This window comes from Diuraphis noxia, unplaced genomic scaffold, assembly GCF_037042655.1.
Source record: "Diuraphis noxia isolate RWA-SAM2 unplaced genomic scaffold, SU_Dnox_SAM2 contig0002, whole genome shotgun sequence".
NCBI classification, from domain to species: Eukaryota; Metazoa; Arthropoda; class Insecta; order Hemiptera; family Aphididae; genus Diuraphis; species Diuraphis noxia.
Genome location: NW_028301712.1, coordinates 67,119,250 through 67,146,536, shown reverse-complemented (window position 1 = coordinate 67,146,536; position 27,287 = coordinate 67,119,250). Strand labels below are relative to the sequence as shown.

Below are 27,287 nucleotides of genomic sequence, written 5' to 3'. Positions count from 1 at the left end.
ATAATAAATTAATATCGGATGATGCAGCTACAATTTATTATACAAGGTAAAAACTGTTGTATATAATAGGGACAGTGCTATATGCTTCCAACCAACAGACCGTCAAGATTGTATAGATGGATATACGGGCATCCGTGCCTATATTATTATAGCCACATAGGTAATATTTTATTAGTTATAGATGCACAATGTTACACGGGTATTATACGTACTTATTAAAATAATATATGACATAAGCATGGTATTTATTTTTCTTGCCTATATACACCTCCATATATAATTTATACCATGTATCTACCTGAACATAAATTTCATCAAGTCTTGGCGTGTATATTCTTATATATTATATAATATGGTAGTCTGTACATGCCTAAACAATCGACAGACCAATATCTAATCGTAAAAGTAAATTTAAAAAAACAACACATACGAAAAATAGTTAATTAACTATAAAATGATGTCGAAAAATATATACATATATATAATAGGTATACCTAAATGTATATAATATGATGTACGAACGCACGTGTACACGGCCGGGTCCGTCCGAGATGATATACGACTCTCAGGGTTGGGGAAAGCGATGGAATGACTTTTTTCATTTTTTATTACCCTCCGCGCTCCATCAACCCCCTCTCCACCCGGTATACCTTCGTGTAGCGTACGGGTCTTACTGCATATATTGTATATACACGTAAGACATAATTTGTCGGCTCCCCCCTAACCAGCTCTCATTTTACAATTCTCCATCACTGTAACTTTTTCCACATTATCCTCTCGAATGCGTACCTACATATAGGCAGACATGCGTGCACGGTACGGATAAAAATAATATAATATAAATTATTCTATATATATATATATATAATACAGACGTTGTCGGCTTGTCTGAAATAAATTACACCAGAGACGCACATTCGAGATTGGAATCGTACGACGTTGTAGAGGTGTACCATTACGCCTACATATTATATACATATATACGCCACACGCGTGTGTTTATAAGGATTTGATTTTATGCCAGAAACTAGTTTTCCGTAAATTATTATTATTACTATACACCAGCTCACCAGACGTGTGTCCGTGTATTATCATTAGGAGGTATCTATCTACTCTCACATACATACTTATATATATATATATATATATATATATATATATATATATCATTATCACTGCGTGTATCCAGGTATACATAATATTATAGAACCGGTTGGTACCGAAGTTTTTTGTGAGGCGCGCGCGCTCGGACGACATTTTTCTTCTGCCAATCGTCTGAACACATTATACACGATTATAATATATCGTCGTGGTGTGAAATGTGCATTGTGAAGCCTGGACACTAAAACAAAAAACAAAAACAGCTTTGCTTCAATGGAATCGTTTAGTGTTTTTCTCCTTTTTTACATTCCCATCTCCATTTTTTATTTACATGATCGTGATACGCAATGGCTGTTTAAAACCGAAACACAATTTAAGAAACACCTACAACATTCAAATTATATTATATATAACTGTTCCCTAGTAGATCTGATTAATATTATTCTAATATTTATTTTTCACTATAATTTGTACATACATATGTGAGTTATCGGCTTCCATGATATAAATTATAATATTGCCTATAATATAATTGATTATTTTTATGCATTTTGATAGTTGTAACTGTAGAATGAGAGTTTTTAGACAGATTGAGACTGACGATTGAACTGAAAACAAAGTTATTTAAGCACTTATAATTTAATATAAAGAGTTATCTGCTATTAATGTATACAATATATTTACCATAAAAAAGAAAACATATTATACGCGTTGTATATAAACATATTAATATGAAATAGTATCGAATTTAATATTAAATTTTTCGATGAATACTTTATATAATACATAAAATATACAAATTACATAGCATATTCATATCTAAATAAAAAAAATTGGGTCGTTATACAACCTTTAGTCATACCTACATTATATATAACATAAATTAATAATTAAAAATATTAAACAATTTTAAAACATAATATTATATATTGAGAGGATCACGTGTTGATTTGTCTCTGTTATCTCAAATTCGGTTGATAGGCCAATATATTTTACTTATTGTTGCAGACTTGCGGTATTGATATAATAATATATTACAATAATATTTGTGAATAACGCCGAAAACTGTGAACGATAAATGAATTCAATCGTGCTACTTGGATTTGAGCATATACGATTTAAATTATAGTGTTATTATATTATAATATATTTAATATATAATGATTAATAATATATAACTATGTATTATAATGTAAGGTAATAGCATAAATACTGCTACCGTCCGTCGTAATTAAATATATTAATGGCGGCTGAGACCACACGAAACACCGCCATCGAGCTCTGCACAATCTGAGTAATTACTTTTTTTTCATTTTACGAGCCTCAGACCAGTGCGTGAGAACCATTATCACCGCCTGTAATCAGATTTTATAAAAATTAAGTACGTTTTCCAAACCAATATAGACCATTATTATAATAGGTGTAATTATTATAATAATTATTAGTTATAATGCACGACTAAAACAAAACATGATTTGTAGCGAAAACCGAAAAAACAGAATACGTCGTGTTGGAAATTTATATATTTTACATGGAAGTTAATACAGTGTAGGTATAATACTATTCACTTTTCACTTTTAATAATGAAAAATAATTTAGTAGTTACTACCATTTTCGACGTTCTATGACCATATGACCATAATAATTATTATGATTTGCGTAAGAACTTATAGGGATAGGTTTTTTTTTTAAAGTTTGATATACCTTTAGGTTAAAGTTATATAATTATTATATTCATAAATTTGATATAACTTTATGATAATATAAAATTATTATAAACTGTACCTATATCTAATAGATATATCTGATAAATAAACTATCATAGTATCGTATGAAAATAAATAGGTACATTTTTCCTATTTGAAAATTTAGTTTTGTTGGTAATAATTGAAACTATAAATAATTTTCTTCTACTTAGGTAGAGGTAGTCATACTCAAATAATAATTTATTAATAATAAAAATGTTTATAATTATATTTTAAAATAAATATTTTCTCATCAGAATAACTGTACTGGTTTTTTAAACATAATAAAATGATAAAATAAACAAAATATTGAATCCGAAACGCATATTTAAACTACGGCCATTAACTACACAATATAATGTATATGTGGATATTATAAATTATAATATATGATATAATGCACTTTTACCACTTTTGGAAACAAATTATCATTTTCTGGACACTTGTAAACATTTATATACCTATACCTACGTATTTAGGGTATATAGCCAACATAATATACATATACATATGCGATTTTATGATCCAGCTTTGGTTAGGATCATGAAATGTTGACACACATACGCGTGTGTTATATAGAGTATAATATATGAAATAATATTATATTACTAGATATTTGAAATCTTGAAATCGGGAACGAAGACCGAAAATAAAACATATATAATAATAATAACCAAAGTATATTTTCCAACGAACAATCGTATGGCCGTCCCGGGCACATTATAGTCATAAAATTGCGGTCGTCACGTATCACGTACGTGCCGCCGTTACGGTCTTCTCGTTGAAACAGAGACGTCCAATTAGGACGAAAAGAAGAAAACGAAAAAACTACTCCCGCTACACGAGGGTCGATTTTTACGGTATCTAATTCCGAACAACTTTTCACCGTGTCCTGCTATAGCAGACATGGACGTTTATGGATTGATTTACCCCGTAGTGCAGTGGTCATGGTAGCTGGTGTACCTCCCCACAGTAACTGTCTCTGTACACGATCACCTACTTGATTTATGACACCCGCCCAGGGTGTGGTTGTCGTGGCTTTGATGAAGGGGAGGTAGCGGTCGAATTTCCTGGACGTGATTTTTTCATGGCAGCATTTGGTCGATCAGCGGCCACTGTCGCCGGTTACCTTGGTGAACATTTAAAAATGATTTTTGAGCAAACAAATAAATCTGTAAGTCTATAAATTATTCATCACTAAATATGAATAACCGGACGTGTCCTGACGGAGTGACGGATCAACCTACATTATATTATAACTATACAATACGAGTATAGCTATAGAATTGAGAATTTAATAGTAGGTACCTTATTGATACCACTTTGTAGGGATGCAGTAAAATAGGGTTTTCAAAATTAGAATTAAAAAAAATTTTTTTTTGTTTAGTCATAAATAGTTTCTATTAGTTACAGATTAAAATTGTATTTTTTTTAAATATATAAATGGCAGCCATTGATTACTCGGCAGATGAGATAAAAGAACGCATCAATTGTTGTATTTATGACCACAATATTATTAAACAATTATTATACCTTAAAACGAATTACATAAAAGTTTACTTATAAAATAATTATTCTGTACCTATGTTTATATTACCATATAAAGACTCAAATACTATATTCGACCAATTTTGACGAAAATTTCAGAGATTGTTCTTACATATGTATGTCAGAAAATTTTGGTAAGTGGGTAGTCTAAAACACGTCCAGAATATACCAACAGTTAATTATATTATTATAGTAATAATATAATAATCATAAGTGAATTCATAGACCTGTTACATTTTAATAACGATAAACTCACAAAATTATAATTGTGATTTATTATATTATATTCCATATAGTAATAATTTTAACAATTAAACTCAAAACTATATTACATGCAATGTCAACGCCTCAACGGGTTTGAATGCTAGAAAAAAATTAAAGCGATGGTATTATCTATAAAGCAGCGTAATACCTATACGTTTATGTTGTTTATAATGTTCATGCAGTTGAATAAATTAGGTACTATATTTGCACATGTAATTTTTAATGGTATAATTTAGTATTTTATTATAATCGATGGTATAATAACACTATACCCTACAGGCATAAATTAATAATTACCTAGCACTTTGTAGTTGCAGTATTTAAATGGTTTTTGAGATATTGATGTATACATTATTATGTTATGTACAATAATGTACTGCGTGGTCATAAAAAATTCCCCACATTTTTGCTTGTACCACGGTAGTGTTTTACATAATTATAAAATAATTGATGTGTAACTTAAATATTTTATAATCAAATTATGCGTTATTATTTCTACAATAAACTCTCAGTAAATGAATAATTTAAATGCGTATAATCTGCAGATAACAATTTAATTTTAATACATTTCCATTTGTGTCTATACTATATTATATTTATGTATATATATAGGTAGATTCGATTTTGAAACGATTTTAATGGACGACCGCAACAGCTTAATTAATTTATTAATAAGATTCCACCATTAATTTTATTTTTTATACATAAATATCATGCCTATATATACACATCAAAAAATCTGATATTAAATAGTAATAATAACTAATGCTTTCCTGCATTCTCATTGGTCCTTGAGCACTCTATCCGGGCAATACAAATAACTATTTTTCATGTTGACATTTGGGTGGAAAAATACATTAAGCTCTCTAAACCAGTATGAAAATTGTCGTAATAAATTATAGTCACTATTTAACTTTCTCTCTGAGAGGTTATTACGTCGGCATTCAAAAATAGTAAATATACACTGATAAAACACCAAAAGAAAAAAAAAAATACATCTAAATTCGTTTTCGAGACAAATCGTGACGAAAAATGGCACCTAAAACCTGAACCACAGAATAAGGTTTTTTTTTATTATTATTATATACATAATGTTAGTGAACATAAAATATCCATCTAAACCAGGTGTTTTTTTTTTAATTTCATTATTTTTTAAAACCAACAACAACTGTCGTTTTAGGTTTAAAAATAATATGTCTTGAAAAAGGTGACTGTTTAGTATGGTTCAAAATATATACCAAGAGCGCAGCGATAAGTCAGTCTCGTTAAAATCCTTTTAGTACCCCCTCCCCTCATAACCGGGTTACTACTGATTTTCTTCTTCCGGACGGCATGATAAATCATCGTATCGGCACGCGGCGTTACTGCAGCAGCAGCAGTCGTCGTGACCCTTCCGAAAGTAAAACCATCGGGTGGTGGAGCGGAACGAAATACGATCCCTATATACACGGTTTTAGTGTTATATATATATATGAATTCCGTAAAATATGTATTCGTGTGAATGTATCCAGAGAGAGCAGAATTTATAATAATAGTAATATAATGTGTGGTTCAATATATATATAGGATGACTTATCTTGAGTCCGTGTTTATCCACATATACTCATCCATCTACTTTATAAATACAGCTATATAAAAATTTTGCCACAAAAACTACACAACTATTTGATTGAAATCATCTTTGTTATTGAAAATATTGAGAAAAAATAGCCTTGCTCTTGAAAGATTTAAGAAATTCCTTATACTCATGAAATCGGGATTGTTGATTTTAATTTTGAGTATCATACGATGATTTCGAGTATAAAAAAAAATATTATATAATTTAGCTGATATGTGTGACTTTTTAGTAATTTTTCAAACTGGGTGTTTAAATATACTATTATTGTACACTAACTGGCAAAAAAAATATTGACAGACGTGTCTAAATACGATTGAAACACCCTGTACATTAAATAGGAAGACATAGAAATAAGATAAGGATCCGAGTTCTTATATTATATATAACGACCCGAAAAGAAGATGAGACTAGCGAGTATAGGTAGGCTATATATAATACGTTTTACGACTAGGCCGCGTCGAGCTTTTACGGTCGTCCTCCAATTTCTCTGTAAACGAAATAATATATTATATTTATATAATACATGCACCCTATATATGATATGCGAATATATTTTACGGTAACGCGGACGTGACTGATTCTTGGTACTGGATATATATATAATATATATGTGGAATAGGTTAAGTACAACGATAACTGTCTTTCGGGTATTTGATTATTGATCAGATACACTGTGTGTTCACTGAAAAAAATCGTGTCCAAAATTTAAGCATTGTATAAGCTATATATGTAGTAAATACATTAATACATTAATATTACACACATGTAGGTAAATTTATGTGTAGCGAGTATACGAAAATATTAAAAATTTTATTTTATGTTACTGTAATTATGTATAATAAATACTGCAGTGTTAGCTATAGTTATAATCATTAATACGCTAAAAATTGTTAAAATTTTCACCTTTTCTAAAATATAACAAAATGCGATCAACTATATACAAATTTGAACTTTTAATTTCTCAATTCCATAAAACAAAAAAATTAAAGCTCGCTTAGAATAATCTAATATCACTACAAAAACACATATGCAAATTGGTACAAGTAGTCCTGAACCCTTGATTAATAGGTATACATACCGACGCATAATTTATGCGACTTTATATCTATAATAACCTAAATATTTAAAAATATGTTTTATCTATAGCAAAATGGTTGTTATTAGCACAGATTATATAAAATATAATATGTGCTATTAGTGACAGTCACGTTTATATACAATTAATTTGATAATTTATTCTAATTCTTTTTGAATATACCAACAGCTTTTCCATACAAATTTCGTCGAAATGTCCAAATCTGCATAGATATTCGATAAGTATTACGGGTTTACACGGGCATGAAACCAAATTCATTTATGCACATATGCGCGATATGTATGATATTTATTATCTTCAAAAAGGCGGAGCTTAGATTAAATTTTTTTACGCATGCTTAGCACGTGGTTCGTTATTATAACGTAGTACAATACGCCTATTCAAGTGCTGCATCTTATTTATATATATATATATATACACTTACGGAGTGAACGTATAATAACGAAGAGACGCAGCCGGCAACCCCTTAAAGTGTAAGTCTCAAGTGCGTGGCAGCTAGTATATATATATACGTTCTCTATCTATATATAAAAGGAAAAACGTCAAAAACAGAATACCGCCAGGACTTCGCAGGTTAGGTGTAATATTATACAAGAGCAATGGTGTGGGACTGGTGTGGTCGACTCGCCGAGAACAATAAAACCCCATCAAGAGACCGTTATTATTATTATTTTAAGCATACGTTACGTATATGGCGGTGAACCCTGCAAAGAACAAAGTTAGGTATATATACATATATATATATATAAGTGCAGTCGTAACTCATAGTCGGATTATGTATGAGGTATATTATATGGAGTCCTCGTCGGTACAAAGGAAATCACACTATTATAAAAATATATGAACGCGAAAAAGATGATGTCTCACTCGATAAATTCGCAGCCGCCGCCGTCGTCGCACCGTCTCCATTGTGCCGTAGAGTGAACCAGAATGGGGAGCATGGTAAATAATAATATATACCTACCTATATTATAGGCAAGGGAAAATATAAAAATGGCAATCCGAGTACATAGGAATATAAGTATGGTATTTATACGTTTTATTTTGTTCTCGTCCCCGCATTTTTGACATTCTCTTTACAACGGTTTGGTTATGTCCAAACTCACGGGCTTGTGAGTGTCTAAATACATTATGCGTTTCTTATTGCTACGCGTGGTAAATTTATAGATATCCATATATTATTCGGTATATTGTGAGTTTTATAATATTAAAATACTTATATGCGGTGCACTGCGAACACGTAGTTCACTAAGTTGTGTCGTGGGCAAAAATGTGTGAACAATTACTATTATTATTATTATTATTGTAGTCTCGTACACACCTCCTCTCAACAGCCATCAACGTATGCTTACATGTATGTCGTTTGGTATTGTCGATGTGCATTTCGACTTGTACAATATAAGATTTAAATATTTTATTATTATATAGGTGTACATATTCCTGGTTGGTTTAAATAGGTCCACTATATGGTATTGTTGGAGGTACGACGATGCATCCATATAATGTATATACAATATTATACATTATACTCTATGCTGCAGGTGTTGCGCATATGAGAGTCCCCGATTTCACAGTAGTCGTCGATCTGGAAAAAAAATTAAATGGAATAATATTTTATATGAATTCATAATGATAATGCTTGCGTTATATGTATTTGGTTCTTCAGAACTTATACTTTTTAGGAAAATATATATTAACTATTTACTATAGCTGTCCCACCCTGCAGCATTGCTTGTGCCAAAGATTTGTTTTTTTTTTTTTTTAATAACTATATCTGAACAAATATTTACATACCATATAATACATTGTGTTGCGTACCGAGCAGTGTGCTGATTTCCCATATTATTATTATTATTATTGTCATTATTATTATTATCGATATTGTCATTATCGGAAATCGGCACACCGTCAAATTGCGATTATCACAGTCCGCAGTCGAGTCCGACCTACCATCGACGTTTCTAACGAAATACAAAGGTATAACACCAACGTGCCGTCCGTACAATATAAATCATAATATTTAATTTGTACAATAAATTAATACAGTCCACTCAATATTAGAAATATTAAGTACGGTGTTATTATTATTAAACAAATGGATTCACACTTTAACACATTGATAGTGATACTAATTAGTAATTATATACAAAAATATTAGCCAAATAACCAGCAACCCTATAAATAAACAATAATAATTTTTATTATGTGAAAATAAAAAAAAATGCAAACATATTTTAACAACGACGATACTGCAAAACAGTACCTACTTATTTTCTTTGTCTCTGAGTGAATGCCGTTGAAATTGAGTTATTGGATGGGTAAGTTACTATACTATCGATATAAAGAATGTAGATTGAGATATTTTTATTTTTTAAATTTAATGTGCACTTTCTACATATTTCCTAATCTATATACAAATACGTATCACGGTGAAATTCAGTGTATATATATATATATATATATATCTAAGACGATTGTCAGTGCACCTACCGATCTACTAGCAATGTTTAAAATGTTTTGACCAAATGCATCGTATAGAAAGGTTATATTTAAATATGGATAATTTTTGACACGTTGAATTCGATTGAATAAATTATTATCATTATAGAAACATCAGGCATAACAAACTCAACGATCGTTGAGTAAAAAATAATAAACAATACGTGTCTATACAATTATCATTTTTGCGAATCGTTTACTCATATCCATATCTTCACAACACATACACAATATATATATATATATATACAGTTTGATGAGTTGGCTATAAAAACATATTTGCTCTTAAAATATCTTATATTCAGTAGTAAAAGAAAAACTACTTAATACGCTACGGGTAAATAAAATTCGATTCTGCGGTTAGAGCATTACTTCATATTATTATACATGTATATATAATTTACTCACTCGGGACCAATATAATAACACTGCAGCAGTGTAACTTGGTAAATAATATATTGTAATACGATTGGAACAGTCATCGTGGGTATCTCACGTAGTATCATTAGACGCGCATAATATGAGCATATATTTTATATATAGAATTGTCGAGGGCGAATTATGTGAGTACATAAAAAACGTATGTACATACTACATATACTATAATATAATATAGTCATATATAGACGCACATTAAACTATATCAATTGATTGCTGTCGGATAGTTTAATAGGAACTTGCCAACACACACACGCACACACATTTATTTATACATATATACGATAAAAACGGTTGGGTGAACGGGGTGACCCTCGTCGGAGAGGGTGTGCATCATTTTTGACTTTTATCGTATATCCACATAAAATCGTGGTAATGACTCGGCGCTTAAACCGATCGTTCTCGACATAGTTGTGGCAAATTGTATATATTTATACAAGGGAACGTGAACGGGAGTGTGCGCGCGACAATAAGGGGCAGTTGAGGGTCCTCTGCGAAATTGGAAAGTACCCCAATCGATCCACCGGAGGAGGTGGAAGCTTAATTTGGCGTCTACATCAAAACTTCGTATATATATAATATATATATATATATATATATAGATAGATAGATATTGTATATATAAATTGGCATCATATATAAGTTTTACTGCGGACGTTTTTATTTGCTGCAATGCCAGCAAATTTCTTGGGCATCTGATAAAAAAAAAGACGCACACATATCTTCTATACTACGGAAAAGATTGTAATATTATAAAAATGATACATAATATACGAGAATTATATTTCGTTATATCATTTCGGCAGACGTATCGTGTGCACATAAAACGGGGATAAAACAAATTCGGATGTTGCTCGAATATTACGGACGTGCGTTTTATATTTTAGAACTATCAAATATTTATACTTTTTCGGCCCAGTGGAATAGTTATAAGTAACATTCTGATGAAATAAGTCGTCCAAATAGCATATAGTATGTCCATTTTAATAATGTAAATATTTGGTTATATACATATTTACATGATTTATTGTAAATTGATTGTTCATTTTATTTAAAAAATTTAGTATGTGTATAGTTTCAAATCAGCGTCTGTCTAACTATTTTTTTTTTTTTTTTTTGACATATTATTTTTTATTTTTTTTATTAATTTAAGACCCTCGGCAACGTAGGCCATCGTGCTTTACAAAAAATGAAACTATCGTGAAATATAACATGAGCTTATTCTAGATTTTTTGGCTAGTTATAGTCTTCTGATGAGGGCATGCTTTGAAAAATGAGGTTGGCTAATTTAGTGGATTTAGCTTTTATGCTGTGATCAGTCAATAAGATCCTCGGATATATTATTATACTATGCATTTTGTTACGTATTGACTTCTACATTTCTACCTGCATATAAAGGTGAACTTATAATATAATGACTATATTACAACGAAGTAACTAAATATATGAGAATTGAGGGGCCAAAGCTAAGCTATTACTCTCTGAACTGTACCATTAAGAGGTCACATGAAATTAAAATCAGAAAATGTGTCGTCGAATTATGTAGTTTTAAAAACATGCATTGGTGATATTAGGCGATTGCTATAGATTAATCTATATTATGTTCTTGTAATTCTGTAAACAAACTTTTACATCACAAACATTGATATGCTTACATATTATACTTATACCATTTACATATATATAATTTTTATAAATAGGTTAGGTTTAATCATCACATAGAATATATAAGTGTAGCGTGACTAACGCTTTTCATCTTTGAGCATACGACTATAATATACACTTAAATATACGAGTATCTACAGGTCCGTAAATTCACGGGAAAGTTTATATGCGATTGTATATATATTATATATATTACATATTATAATAATAAACGCAAGTTTATATTATAATATGCGATACATCGTTGCCGAACGATTTATTATAATCTGCACATATACATATATATTGCAGTTAGAGCAAAAAATGTCGTAAACGCGATACTCGAACACATACCTAGAATTCATAAATACATCATATACCTGGCTATCTTGTAACGTAACAACAATACACATACAATGTATCCACCTATATATGTCGTATAGTATGTGTAATAAAAAACTGAAACGGCGATCCTATATATTATATATGACATATATTACACACAAGAACTAGGGGAACGAAAAACGAGCGTAAAGAAATAAGAAGGTTGAGTGTTTTTCGCATCGTGCTACAGTTATAGTGTACGCATTTGCTCATGTATATGATGGATAGGATATATAATATCGCTTTTGTGTATGATATACATATTATCACATTATAGGACCCTACGCCGATGATCTTCGTAGCAGGCTAAACCATGGAATAAGATATAAACGGCCGCACATCTCGTATTATTATTTTACATAGTCGACCTGTTGGGTGCAATATTTTTATGATGAAGTGCGTATGCTGAAGGAATAAAACAGCCAGATATTGGGCATATAATATTTTAGGTATCTAAATTCTGTGTTGATTCTTATTCACATATGATGATCAGTGACTGGGTGTTCATATATTATGATAATCAGGTATTTTTAGGCATGAACTCACGGCCCTGAAAATACCTAAATAAGTATGCACTTATGCACTAAAAATCCAAAACTACGCACTGAAAATATGCAGATTAAAAGAAGAAATTATATGAACATTTTAGAATAGCAAATAATTTCCATCCATATTTTTAAAAGTTATTATATTTTATTTGTTTGATTAATGTAATTCCAAAAAATTAAATTAAAAAATGTCCATCAATAATCTAATAAAAATATAAAATAAACATCCGATCAGTACATTCCAGTCCAGTCAGTCAGTCGTTTAATTTTAAACCTGACAATTTTAAAACCAATTCAATTCAATTGCAACGCACAATATTTAAATAATTATTTTTTCTTAAGGAATTGTAGTGTACAAAACAACAATAAGAATTTATGTTGTCAAGCTTAAATGATCTGGCGTTTATTTAAAATGATCTTTCAACGTCAGCAGAAGTGATTGGTGCATATTTAATACACAACAATATTTTAGATGGTCATTCGATTAATACTAAATTTGTCATATTTTTCTTTTCACCAGATATTATTTCAGAAATTTCCCATATCATTTTGTAGTCAGTTATTATTTAGAATTAGATCGAATTTAGTTTTAATACAGTCACTGTGTTTTCCTTGAATTTACTTAAATATTTCACTTATTTTCTCATTTATTTGAATTGATTCAAAAAATGATAATTCTTGTTCTTGGAGTTGTTTGATGGTCGTTGGTATACAGTCAAAGTTAGATTTTATATAAATCAAACTGGCTTGTAGCGTTTCTTAAAGACAAATTACTGGAGGTAGATATTATATTATAATAATTAATAGTTATCATGTTCTGTAAAATTACAATTAATTAATTACATATACCTACTATATAGTTTCATGTTCGGCGTCTCTTGAAAATTGTATTTTTTTTTTTTTATCCCATACTCTATGCCATGATAATTATAAATACCATCGTTATTGTTTAGCAGCTGATTTGTATCGATAAAATGAGCACTATCGTATATTTTGTTTATAATAGGTATAGGTTAGGTATATTATATTATATAATACAGATATGATAGGTATCTGTACGTATTATCTTTATGAATATTATATGATAGATTGAATTACATTTATGAGGTACCAATCGTACTATTGTGCTTACATGTATTATATAGTTATCTATATAATACATAGACGATTCGCTCACTCGTTACGTTTAAATTATCAATACGCGTATATATGTGTCGTATATAGTCCATAATGACACGGATATAAGCATAGAAATATACGTTGTTTACGACCGAACATTAATCATATATTATGGTTATTAAACCACCTTTTTATAATACTTTCTGAATCGATACTATATCAATTATGGAAATACCATTATAAAATAGTTTAACGCCCTGCATGCATAACGTTTTAATAGGTTTTAACAATTATTTTTTAGTGTGCTTATAATTATGCGTAGGTATATAATATTGTGTTGTACACTTGTTAGTGGTTGTTGTTACGTTGTATGATACGCATTAAATTTATATAATATTACCTATCTATTGAACGACCTTTATTATTTTATAGCATCGTGTGTAATAATGTCATCGGCAGTAATTATGAGACTCAACAATCATATAGTTTGTAAGATAGGTAGCTAAAGTAATAGTTTACACAACTTAATAAATGTATTTAATGTAATTTTATGAATTTCTTCATAGTTTGAACTTTTTTGTTGTTCATGATAGGCTATGAGACTTAATAAAAAAAAAAATACTTAATTTGATCAGAAAAATGATATTAATTTAATACTGTAAAAAACTTGTGCAAAATCTACTTTAAATGCTGAGATAGTTCAATAGCCTATATAGGTATTCTATGAATACTCTGTATTTCGGTGTCGGCGAACCGAAAATTAGTGAATATTTCGAACAACTGCACGTCTGCACCGTAAAGGTGACGCGATACGGGGTCGTGTGGTTAATCGAGAGATACATTTTCGTAGGCACTTTTATAACCAAAAGTAATTTGATTTTAAATTGAATTCTTCTCAAATTTAATTAAACTCCATAATATACAATTACTACACCGTGTAACGGCATCTTAACTGACGGCCGCAATCAGCTGATCGGCGGGTGGTGTATACGCATATCATAATAATATAGTTTTATTTTTTTTTATACTTTCCAGCGTAAATCATTTTTCGTGTTGTGTTTTCATCGCGATAAAAGTTAAAATGTTTTTTTACGTCAGACGCAAGTACGTCTTTGTACGCGGTGTATCATAACGATGGTTGTAATTTATATATCCCTTCACACTAATATTATATATATATATAGGTATATATTGTATAATATGTGTGTAGCGTAAGTTGTGGTGTTGCTGCGTGTACGTTGCAATATTATAATTAAAACTCCGCAATGTCGGTTACAGCATTACTGTAAGTGTGTTTATACATAGATATAAAAAAAAAGGATGAAAAGAAACGGGTCGTAAAACAACGCATTTCAAAAATGATTTATATACCACTGTTCGTCCAGGGGACCAAAATGGAACGGAATGCGAACCATAAGTGGATAAGAGCCTATATACACGTATAATATTTAAGTACTATACCTATATAATATATATAACATTATATACATTATTTTGGTTTACCATATGCATACGTATATAATATAAATATATAGCCTGCAAGCTCGTCGAAAGAAATTTAATAATAATATCATTATAGATCTTGTTGCCGCTGCTGCAACTAAGTGTATTAAAGGAAAATGCACGTTCTTCAACAATTCTATTTATTTATTTGAATGTATTAAACTCAGTGGCGTATCCAAGGTGGGGGAGGGGACTTCAGCCTCTTTCCTATTGGACGTATTATGGTATAGATTGTACATAGTAAAAGGCAAAATACGAACTATGAAATTTTTGAAAATGGTTTTAAATAAAATATGTATTATCATTTTTCATAGAGATTATTATGGCTATCATAATAATCATATCATATAAATATCAACCATGCAGTATGCTACATTTGGTCGCATAATATATATTTAAACGTTTAATTATATTAATGTGTTTATTTCAAAATATAATATATTATATAATAATTTGAATATAAAACAGTAAGCTGATTAACTGGCCTGTCAACGCACAAATACATACATTACATACATTTTTATACTTAAACCAGGCAACGACGAGTAATTTAGCTAGTATTAGATAAAATAGATTATCTACAGTGTCTTTTTGGGTAGGAATATTTAATAATATAATATAAACTGGAACTGTTATGATAGGTAACAAGAAAGTTTACCCAGGACTAACAATAAAATAGAAGGCTGGCATAATGGGTTTTCAGAAATAATAAGTCATACACGACTAATTATTTGGAAATTTATTGAGTCATTAAAAAAAGAAGAAAGTTTATATAAAATGATAATAGAACAAATAATTGCTGGGCATGTTCCATGTAAAAATATATATATACATAATAATTCATCTATTAGATTAATGCAGATATGTAAAAATGTTAATAATATAATATGTGAGGTTTTGAAAGGTATTGCTCATAATTTTAATTTTTATAAATAATAACACTTTATTTTATTATTTTGTGTTTATTGAAATATTTTATTTAAATTATTATTATTATTATTATTTTGATCGAATTTAATTTTACATTTTATAAATAAAAATATATATAACAATAAACTAAAATTACTGATATGTAAAATTATGACTATTATTTAGAATTTACCTATATATATAAATATATGCGATAAAATGACGCTTCAATCAAGAATGGCTGGACTGATTCGGTTAATTTTTTTTAAATGTTCATGATATTTCGAATAAGATTTTTAATAAAAGAAAAATTGAAAAATTGGTTGAAAATTGGGAAATTCGGGAAAAGCTGAGGTCCTTTTTTTCATCAATGGCATTTTTTTTATGAATTTTTTATTTCCTTATAAATAGTTAGCAAGTTACATAATATAATATGATTGTTAGTATATTTTGTTACTAGATATTTTCATATAATAGTTTAAACTTATAATTCTGATATATTTTAGTCACTATATTTTTAATCTGCGTTGGTTTATCCGAAGTTAATAGACTTAAAAACTACTGGACTGTTTTCAAAAGAAGTTGTAGGTACAAATAAATTCATTGAAACTTAAAGAGTATTTACAGTTTAATTTTTTTTAATTTCTATACTTAGATACCTAAAATGTACCTCAAACATGTATTTTATTTAGGCTTACGGAAATAAAAAAAAAACATTTTTATTTATACAGTTCCCATTGGTTACCTACATACTATTACATTACCAAGTATTATACTATAATATTAACCCATTAATATGGTCCATACATTTTTTTTTTTACAAATATAGGTATTTACATAAAAAAAAAAAAAACAAATATATTTGACTTGGGTAACACTTCGCAGGACAGTTAGTATCTACAAATACATAAAATATTGTATACCTATCAATACTTAATATAATATGTGATGAAAGTTATTTAAAAAAATATTTATTTTATATTGGTCTATATATAATTGAAATAATTCTTATACAGTGCGATAATATTATGATAAATATTTTTTATTATTTGGTTAGGTTCTTTCAAAAACTTTAATTTATATTATACAATATTATATAATTTTTTTAACAAAATAACAATTTAAAATGCACTTATATAGGCGTTTGAATAGAGAATACATATAGTAGACAGACAAAATAAGTCTCTCTACATTGTAGCTTTTTAAGGTTTTTCTATTTTATCATAATATTAAAAATGTATAGGCTATATTCAACTATATCGTCGAGAATGGTGGACTGCTGCAGCAGGCGTGTGATGTGAACACGCGAAATGCGCATTTTTTACGCCCGAATAATAAATTATGTGTTTATATAATTAGGTTGGATGCGATACTTATATCATCATACTCAAACTCCCATTTTCCTTACGCAAAGCTTGTTTTTCATACACCCATGTACTCTTCGTAAAATACAAATTACGCTAATACTGAAATACTTACCTAGTGTATATATATATATATTATGCATATACGTATTATACGGCATCCGCCATTTTTTCACTAACGCCTGATTTTCTTTTTTGTTCACGTTCATTTTACGACGGGATGTTATTATTTGTCGTTATTTAGCCGAAGAGTTTACAGCGCTATGCGGTGTCATGTATATATTTATAAAGGTACGCGGCAAACTTTTCCCATTACGCTCACGTGGCTTACGTGCCGCGTGTCCTATCGTTGTTATTGCTGCTACTATATATTAGACGTAAAGAGGAAGAGAGAAAGAGAGGCCAAAAAAAACTTAAAATATTATACGCGAAGGGAAGTTTGACCGTATAACAAACCACGCTAGGCCGTTACTGCAGAAAAAGTTTTCGCATACTATGTCGCGTCTTTAAACCGCCCTCTTATTTATTTATTTATTTATTTTTTTTTTTTAACGACCGCAGTAGGTATTTTGTATAATAATATATAAACCAGCAAAACACGCGTACGTTTACTGCTCAGTGTTCACCTCGTATATATAATTATATCTCCCTCGGCACCCACTGTGTGGTTATGGCGCATTATTTTATACTTTGTATATATACCTGTTGTTGTTGCTGTGCGAAACGCGAATACATAATGTACATAATGTATTAATATGCATATAAAACTTGCAAATGAATAATTACTGCACCATATATTGCGATGGTTAATAAATCGCAGTCCTTATTATAGCTATATAATCTTGTCCACGAGAAAAATTACATGAATTTTCCGGTCGTTTCTAGAAATTATTATATTAGTATTATGTTCCTTACATAATGTTATATTTTCGATATCAATAAAAGTTCTGGTCTTATAATAGCTATAGTTTTATTTATAAATTAAAAACTAAATATGGTCTATAATCTGTTTTTTTTTTTTTTAAATACCTGATATCTTTTTACTTGCAATGTATTTCCCATCATAAGCTCTGGATAATATTAGAAAGAACAAACTATACAACATATAATATATAATATAACCAAGCGACGTAATTGTTGCAACAAATTTTGAGGAGGAGGTTACATTATCTATCTATCTATATATCTATATATATGTATATACCTACACACATCAGATATAATAGGTACACTAGCAGTCAAAAATACAAGATTTCGGGTCTTCGGGAGAGAGGTTATAACCCACAAATCATTCACTGGTTGTACTACTGAAGTACTGATATATAGCCTATAATATCCATTTTGCCTCATATTTAATTATTATTTAGATAATGATCAGATGTTACTGACGTTAGAAAACAAAATTTTTTATAAATAAAAATTTGACATTGTTTACCTATACGGTTATCTATATAAGAACAACATTTTATTTTGAAAATAATCTTAGAGGAAATGATGGACAATTTCAAACAAAATAAGCGGCAAGGGGATAGTGTATACTGTATACATGCAATAACTTCAATACAATTAATGAAGCAGCAATAAATTGCATTCTTCCGTATCGTCTTCAGTTCCATAACTTTATATCCTTATGTTACTAATAATATATACGTTATAAATGTTATAATAAACAAATTTATTCGTATTAATATATGATACATATTATTTTGTTACAAAACAAATGCTTGTTTAATATTTTCACACTTGAGTGTTGTTGTTTACATATTATAAGTTATAATATATAGAAACGCGAACAATGATGAATTGTCATGTCATATAAAATGTTATACGTATAATAGTTCTAATAACTAAACCTATAATAATATAAATCTACTTGTAAACACAATCTCAGTTACGATTTGACGAGTCCTTTATTTTAAATTGGTTAGGTATAGGTACATTTAAACTATAGTAATTAGTGTTGTAGGTATCTATATAATACCTAATATATATGTTAATTGCAATTATGTGATTGCTCTTGTAGGTAGGTATAATACTTTTACACATATAGTAATATTGTACCTTTTTATAGTAGGTATGCGCGCGTTGTTGCTTTGAGCGAGCTATGAAAAGATATTAATTGTATTATTGTAAATTTATTATTACATTTTAGGATATATTACGGAAACCTCTTACCTACTCTATATTTATTTCTATAGATCATTATATCATATAATATGCATGGATATTGTAGAACAAAAAAATATTGTATAAAACACCATAATATGATGTAGTTTTTAGGTGGTTCAATCTTTTTATATGTGTAGACAATAGACAGGTATAAAATATGGCATTCGACGCACAATTTAGGTAAGAATAAATACTGTAATTTGCCTCTGATAATTAAAAAATTCGAAAATTCGACATTTCAACCTATCTGAATGAATCTTTAGGACCCAGGCATCGAAAACATCGCAAATATGTTAGCTATCCTAAGAAAAATCTATTTATGCAAACCTTCTGCTAACGATAACCATAATATTTATGTTATTGGAAATCAACACAAAATTAATATATTAGAATTTAATAATTGTATGATTTTAGTTTTAGAAATCACTCATTATGTATTAAACTAAAAACTAATAACATTTGCTGTTGATTTTTGAAGTTCAAAAAAAAAAAATTAATTATAATATCTATACACTTTTATGGATATTAGTAGTATTATTGGTACATTAGAGTTTAATATATCAAATGATTAAGTACATACATATATATTTAAGATATTGTTTTTGTAAATCCAATTTCAGCAGTATATTATAAAGGTAGTATACTTTAATGTACATTACTCATATATACAGAAACTGAAATTACTGTAGGATTTAATTAGCCCTATGTATTAATACTATTTTATTCGTATTCATTTAGTAATTTTTTTTTAAATTTAGATTTTATATTTTAAGTGTGATCATTATTGTTAATTATATATTCAAAAAAATCCAGATTAACGATAACATCAGTAGTAAATTCAATGTTAGCTATTTGTGTTATGCTCCCTGCATGTATACATAATAGCTATATATCTGGTTTTATTTTTATCACATTGTATATATTATAGTTTTTATTGGAGATAATTTGATGTATTTAGTATTATTATTTAATAAGATGAATTAAAAAATGTAAAGAATAGGTAGATACATAAAACATAAACATTTACATATTTATGTACCTAATGTAAATATATTATTACTATTATAACTTAATAAATACTTTTATTGCGTATAATATTGTTTATATATCTATCAATCTGTATTTGAATAAGCAATAAATTATTATAAATCTACGCTTAAAAAATATTTTTGGAGGGAGTGGAGTTTATTTATACGAAAAATTATCGTTGAACTGAAACTGTATGAATAATAGAAAATATAACTATATTATTTTTATTATAACAACAACTGTTTCATGTTGTTGGCGAATCGTGATATAAATAGGAGTAACCTTGTACATACCAGCTATTGAAAATTACACACAAATATATATCAATGTGTATAACTATGTTAATTAATATTTATCAAAGAATTATTATGTTATAAAATTGAAAATTAAAAAAGTTACTAATTTATTAAAATTTCTAACAAATACCTATTATGGATACTTACTAAAGGCGTATGCAGAATTCAGATAATACCTAAATAGTAATTTTTAATACATATATAACATGGTTATATAGATATAGTTACATGAATCTATGTCGTTGGTAAATAATTGCTTAAATTTCTGTTCGTATAGGTATAGTTATTTTACACGTACGCAATAAAAAAAAAAAACAGCAGTATAAATTATTTATTACTTATATAAATGAATAAACGTCTGATTAACGTGTATAACCATGGTGTATGTATAAAGTCATAAAAAGAAAACGGGAACATAAATATATAGGTATACATAATATAGCATTATACGGCCTACGAGAATTCAAATGTTTTTTATACTACGGCGTATAAACCTATACCCATATGGCCATACATTATACATGTATATTATATTTCTCACTATAATTCGATAATCTTTGGAATAAAATAGAATAAATAGATATATTATATATTATGGTTTGAATAAATGTCTATTATTTTAAATATTTATTAGCTATTAGGTAGGTAGATAAAGAAATACTGCGTATAAGAATACTGCGTGTTAGTGTATATAGGTACCTATTATAAATAAATAATAATAATATATTATGCCTCCAATTTATATTTTATCTGTCAGGTAATTATATATCGACTTAGTTAAATAAATCATAAACATATAAAAAATTCTACTCTAGCATACCTATATAATAATATTATTGTTATAACACCATGCGTTATACATTTTTACAATCTCCCTAATTTTTACGACACCCAAATCTAATAACCATTTCCAAAAAAAAAATCATGGACGTCATGTAGGTACGAATTATTTTTTACAGATATCATAAGATAGTAATGTATTATTAGTAAATAGGTATATATTGTGGATATGAATAATTGATTATTTTCTATAGAAGATATAGTACCTGCAATGTCTTAATGTCTAATAATCATTTATCATCATATAAAAATAATCAGTTATTCATAATATCTATACCTATATTTACTTATAATATCTATATTATTATCTTATAATGTATATAATAATATGTACCAACAACATCTTGCATAAATGTTAATTTGTTAAAATTTAAGTTTATCTTATTGAATATAATTTTTTAAATAATATTATATCTGTACCAAATACCAATAGGTAGGTATGTACAAAAATCATAGTACAAGTATAGGAGTCTACTGTTGAAACATATATGCGGTCGAGTTGCAATAACTACTGAAAGTTAATGACAGACAAAAATCGCTTTGACATATGTATGTAGGACCTATATTATTCGATGTATCTATACCTAACTCAAATTTACCTAACTTAACCTCAGATAGAAGAGAATAAACAATAAAAAACTAGTTATAAAGTCATTCGAATTAACTTGACTTGAATGTACCTATATATACCTATGTCACACATATCGTGAAGCACATATACCTACAACTGAGTGAATATTGAAATATATATTATAATATATTCTAAAATATTTAGTGTAGATTTTTTATAATATTAATATATATGTATATATAAAGGACTGGGTGCAAGGAATTAATTTTTATTTTTTGAAAAAAAAAATGTTGTGGGGCTCAGTTGCGTGAAAATATTACCAATAATATTAATAAATAATATAATGATAACAACAATTGTTGCCGCGGCGCGCGCGCGACCACCGCGGGAGCAGCGACGTCATTGGCCGGCGGCCATCTTGGACCGCGGGAGCCCGGTTCGGGTGGCGGCCAGCCGGTCGCGGACGCGCCCGTTTTCGACGGTAATAATATCTTCATTAGAACGACCCCGGCCACCGGCAGTCCGACGACTACGGCGACCGCACAACCCTATGAATGTAACAAATCGTGAGCGCACGCATCGTTTTCGAATTATTATTTTATTTTTTTCGAATTTAAACCGCGCAATTTCCGGGATCCCGTGGTTTCATCGAAATTCCATATAATATTATCGTTGTCGCCGGATACTCGACTCTGTTCACGGCAATTTGTGCCTACACCGAGTACGATAATTATAATACACCCACTCGGTACCATATTAAAGGTACCGGTGGTTACCGGGTATATCGTCCAGTACCTACCTATTCGGCTTTATACCTATAGTTCATAGATATACCTATACCTAACGTCTGTAAGACATTTTTGCACTCGTCGCGAGTTATAAGCACACGTAAGCACGCACGCACACTAATATATTTATGTAGGTACTTACATAAAATACATATAATATATAAACTTACAAGTACGCACACGATTTATTCGACACCGGGTCACGTATACGGTCCTCGTCTCGTCACTCGGCACGCGTAGGTTACACGCACGTGATCGCAGCGCGTTCGCAGATCCGCACCGACTGTTATGCACGGAGTACGCCCGGTATATTGGCGTATAAATTATTCGTTAAGGTATAAACCGTATACCTGAACCTTAACACAACTCATTGCCACACTTCATATATCGAGGCTGCATTCGTAATATATTTCGTCCACTGCAACTATATAATATACACACGAGCATTCGTCAATATGTCGTCGTCACGTAAGTCTTTATTTTGTTACAGTATAATTATAATAATTATTATTATTACATTTTATATGAGCAAATAGGTTATAAATCTGTTGTGGCCAATTTCGTTTTATAAGTCATCAGTTCCAAGTTCCATTTATAATATTATACTCGTAAACAATTACATACATTTATCCATTTCCATAAAGCAATATATATAAGCGGCTATAAGTACCTATTTATACCAATTTATATATTATGGATTGGTTTGCCTAAAAGTAAATTTTTTATTTTTTTATTTTTGCAAAATGAATACATTTTATAATATCTTATAGGTATTACTTAGTTTTCCATCATTTTCTCGACTACAAATAATAATTTCATTTTCATTTTATAAAACATTGAATATTTTCAAACTTCAAACAATACTAAAAGCACCTGTAAAAGTTCGGCTAAACATTTTTTTTATAAACTGCAGGCCATTAAAATAAATAAATAACATGTTAAGCCAATAATAAATTGTAGACATATTATTAAGAATTATATTGCACCAATAAGACACATAAATAAACGGTATTTTTCAAGGAACTTATTATATATGAGTATCAGTAGAATAACATAGGTATCTAAAAAAAATTCAAGAAATAAGTATTAACAATCTATTCTAGTTTACGAAATATAATTTTTATGCAAAACACATATATAGTTATTTATATAATATCGTAGAAGCGAATGAAGTTATTTTGGTATTTATAATATTACCTATATATTATGTATTGTTAGAAGAGTTATAGTTATTCATTTTAATATTTAAATTATAATCTAAAAAATTAAATAATAATTTTATATTCATAATAATGGAGTAGGTACTTAGTTATTGCTAATTTTTTCCATGCGTATATATAATATTATACACATTAACTGGCCGGTATATGGGTTGGGCGCAGGTTCGTGGAGGTCTTCTATGATTAAATTATTCAAACCATATATACTTGTTCACATCGTTTAAACGTTTACGTAGGTTGGTGTTTGTGTATAATGTCTATAGTATATTGTAATATATATATAAACTGTATACTAACAAACCTGTAAAAGAAGAGAAATAACTCTAATAAAAGCCAAAAGTCAAATCTAAAATCCCTCTGATTAGCCCTACTAGACTACTGAATATGGGACTCCTAAAGTTTCGCAATCGCACTCGCACGCAGATCAACGCAAATATCTAATAACACATTCTTTGCTTTATTTTTGTTTTTATTAGGATAGGTACCTATTTATAATATTGTAGTTACTCGTAATTTTACATTTAATTTATTTTTACATATTCCAAATTAATGACTTTCTAATAAATCGTGCAAGTTTACATATTCAGGACGGATACTGGTAGATATAGGTTATACATACTTATAATATTGATTTGAATTTCACTAGTTTTTCAACAATTTATATATTAGGTTTGATTTTGTGCGATAAACGAATTACTCATTTTGTAAAAGAACTAAAAATATTATTACATACACTTTTTTTGTCAAATTATAATAAAATATTAATTTATATTTTTATAACTGTTGGTACTCAGATCCCCTCAGATCCCCAAGTGTTAAATATCTCGGGCTAACTCTTGATCGCCGTCTTACGTGGGCTCACCATATCAAAACCAAAACATCACAATTAAACTCCCACTTACAAATACTCAAAACCCTAATCGTCAACAACAAACACTCAAAACTAAATATTAAATTACTCCTTTACAAATCTCTCATTAAGCCAATTTGGACATACGGCCTATACCTATGAGGCAATGCAAAAATGTATAATCTAAATATAATTAAATGGTTCCAAAATAAAATACTAAGAAAAATTACCAATTCTTCACCATAGGTACGTATCAAATCACTCCTGCTTGCATAAAGACCTACACATGAAAACAATTCAGGAAGAGGCAAAAAATTACTATCAACTTTTCCACCTACGCCTTAACTCTCATCCAAACGAACTTATAAAAATTATAGCTTTATTAACTATCCCTGGTAACCCTCCTCGTCGTCTTAAACGAAAATGGTGCAGAGACCTACTAAATCCCTAACAAAAAAATAAAAATAATTAAAAGAGTGTCATCAGTGGGTAGCTTTTTCATTCTCCCTTGTCATAATTTCATACTCTTATTGCGCCGTTTGCGTATAGATTGTGTATATATTAATGAAGGAAAAACAATATTTCTATAACTATAGAGAGATATATAATAATAAATTAATTTAACAAACACGTAGTTATGTTAAATTAACTATACGAATATAATACCTAATAGTAAGTATGGGTACCTACTTTGAATATTATATAAAGCATATTATTTTTAGAGTGCCTGTACCTGTATAAAATAATTCTCAAAATGTATTATTAAGATTCCAAGTATTGTGTTATGCATTTGTATTAAATTCATAGTGATTTTTTTTTTAAATTTGACGTATTATAGTTATACCTACTATATTATGAACAAATAAAAAACATTATATTCTATTGCTAAATTAATTTTGATTTAATTCTAGTGAATTCAAGTTATTTGATAATATTGATATGATTTTGTTAAATTAGAATAAATAAAAAAAATATGATATAACAAATTGCAAATATGTTACTACAGTATGTCGAATTCCTTTTTTTATAATATAGGGATATAAGTATAATAGCCGTAAAGGAATTATATTATTGATCAATTCTTATCGTAAAACACTAATTATTTCAAAAAATATTAATGTTTTTGAATATAATATATTTTACAACTAATTTGAATCATTACAAAAATATTTTAAAAATATATTATTATTATTTTATTATTTTTTAGCTTTTAAAGGCCATTAGCTTTAGAAATGTATACAATTATTTATGTTTACAATTTTTTTTTTACATTAATTTTTTACATCTTTTTAATGTTAGTTTCTATAGCTACCTATAGATAGATTATATTAATAGTTTATAAAATATTTATTGCGTGTATAGGTATTTAACTATAAATTTAAATATAAATATTTAAATATAAATTATTTAACTACAAATTACCTATATGTATAATAATTTATAATTTTAATTAAGCACCAACTACATGCAGTAGTATTATGGTATGGTATGGGGTAGGCGTAGGTCTATACTCATATTCGATCGAATACATTAATAATTTATTAAAAAGTAAGTTTTATTATATTTTTATACAAATCCATTGACAAAAAAAATGTGATATTGGTACTCACCTGTACAGCTACAGACTCTCCGTCACATGAACCGCGCACTTACGACAGCAGCGAACTGACTAGCGTCATCGTCGCGTATCCGACATATTATATTATAACATTATTGTGATCGCGCGAATTGGTTTTAGGTATAT

General features: G+C 28.7%; 1 protein-coding gene and 1 long non-coding RNA gene across 3 annotated transcripts in view; one reads left to right on the top strand and one right to left on the bottom strand.

Annotated features, from left to right (window-relative positions):
* Positions 1–27,287, top strand: part of LOC107162296 (uncharacterized) — a 115,249-nt gene that overhangs the window by 15,163 nt on the left and 72,799 nt on the right. The window contains exon 1 of one of the 2 annotated variants that reach the window (XM_089219483.1): positions 23,206–23,941. The exons of the other annotated variant lie outside the window; for it this stretch is intronic. The gene's annotated coding sequence lies outside the window, so the exon portion shown is untranslated. Of the gene's footprint in view, positions 1–23,205; positions 23,942–27,287 lie in introns of those variants that run through there. 2 annotated transcript variants of the gene reach the window in all.
* LOC149058822 (uncharacterized) lies at positions 1,872–27,197 on the bottom strand. Its single transcript, XR_016190258.1, has 4 exons — positions 27,154–27,197; positions 8,694–8,957; positions 3,777–3,975; positions 1,872–2,456 (listed from the first exon to the last, which is right to left on the bottom strand). It is a non-coding gene; the product is annotated as an uncharacterized LOC149058822 (long non-coding RNA).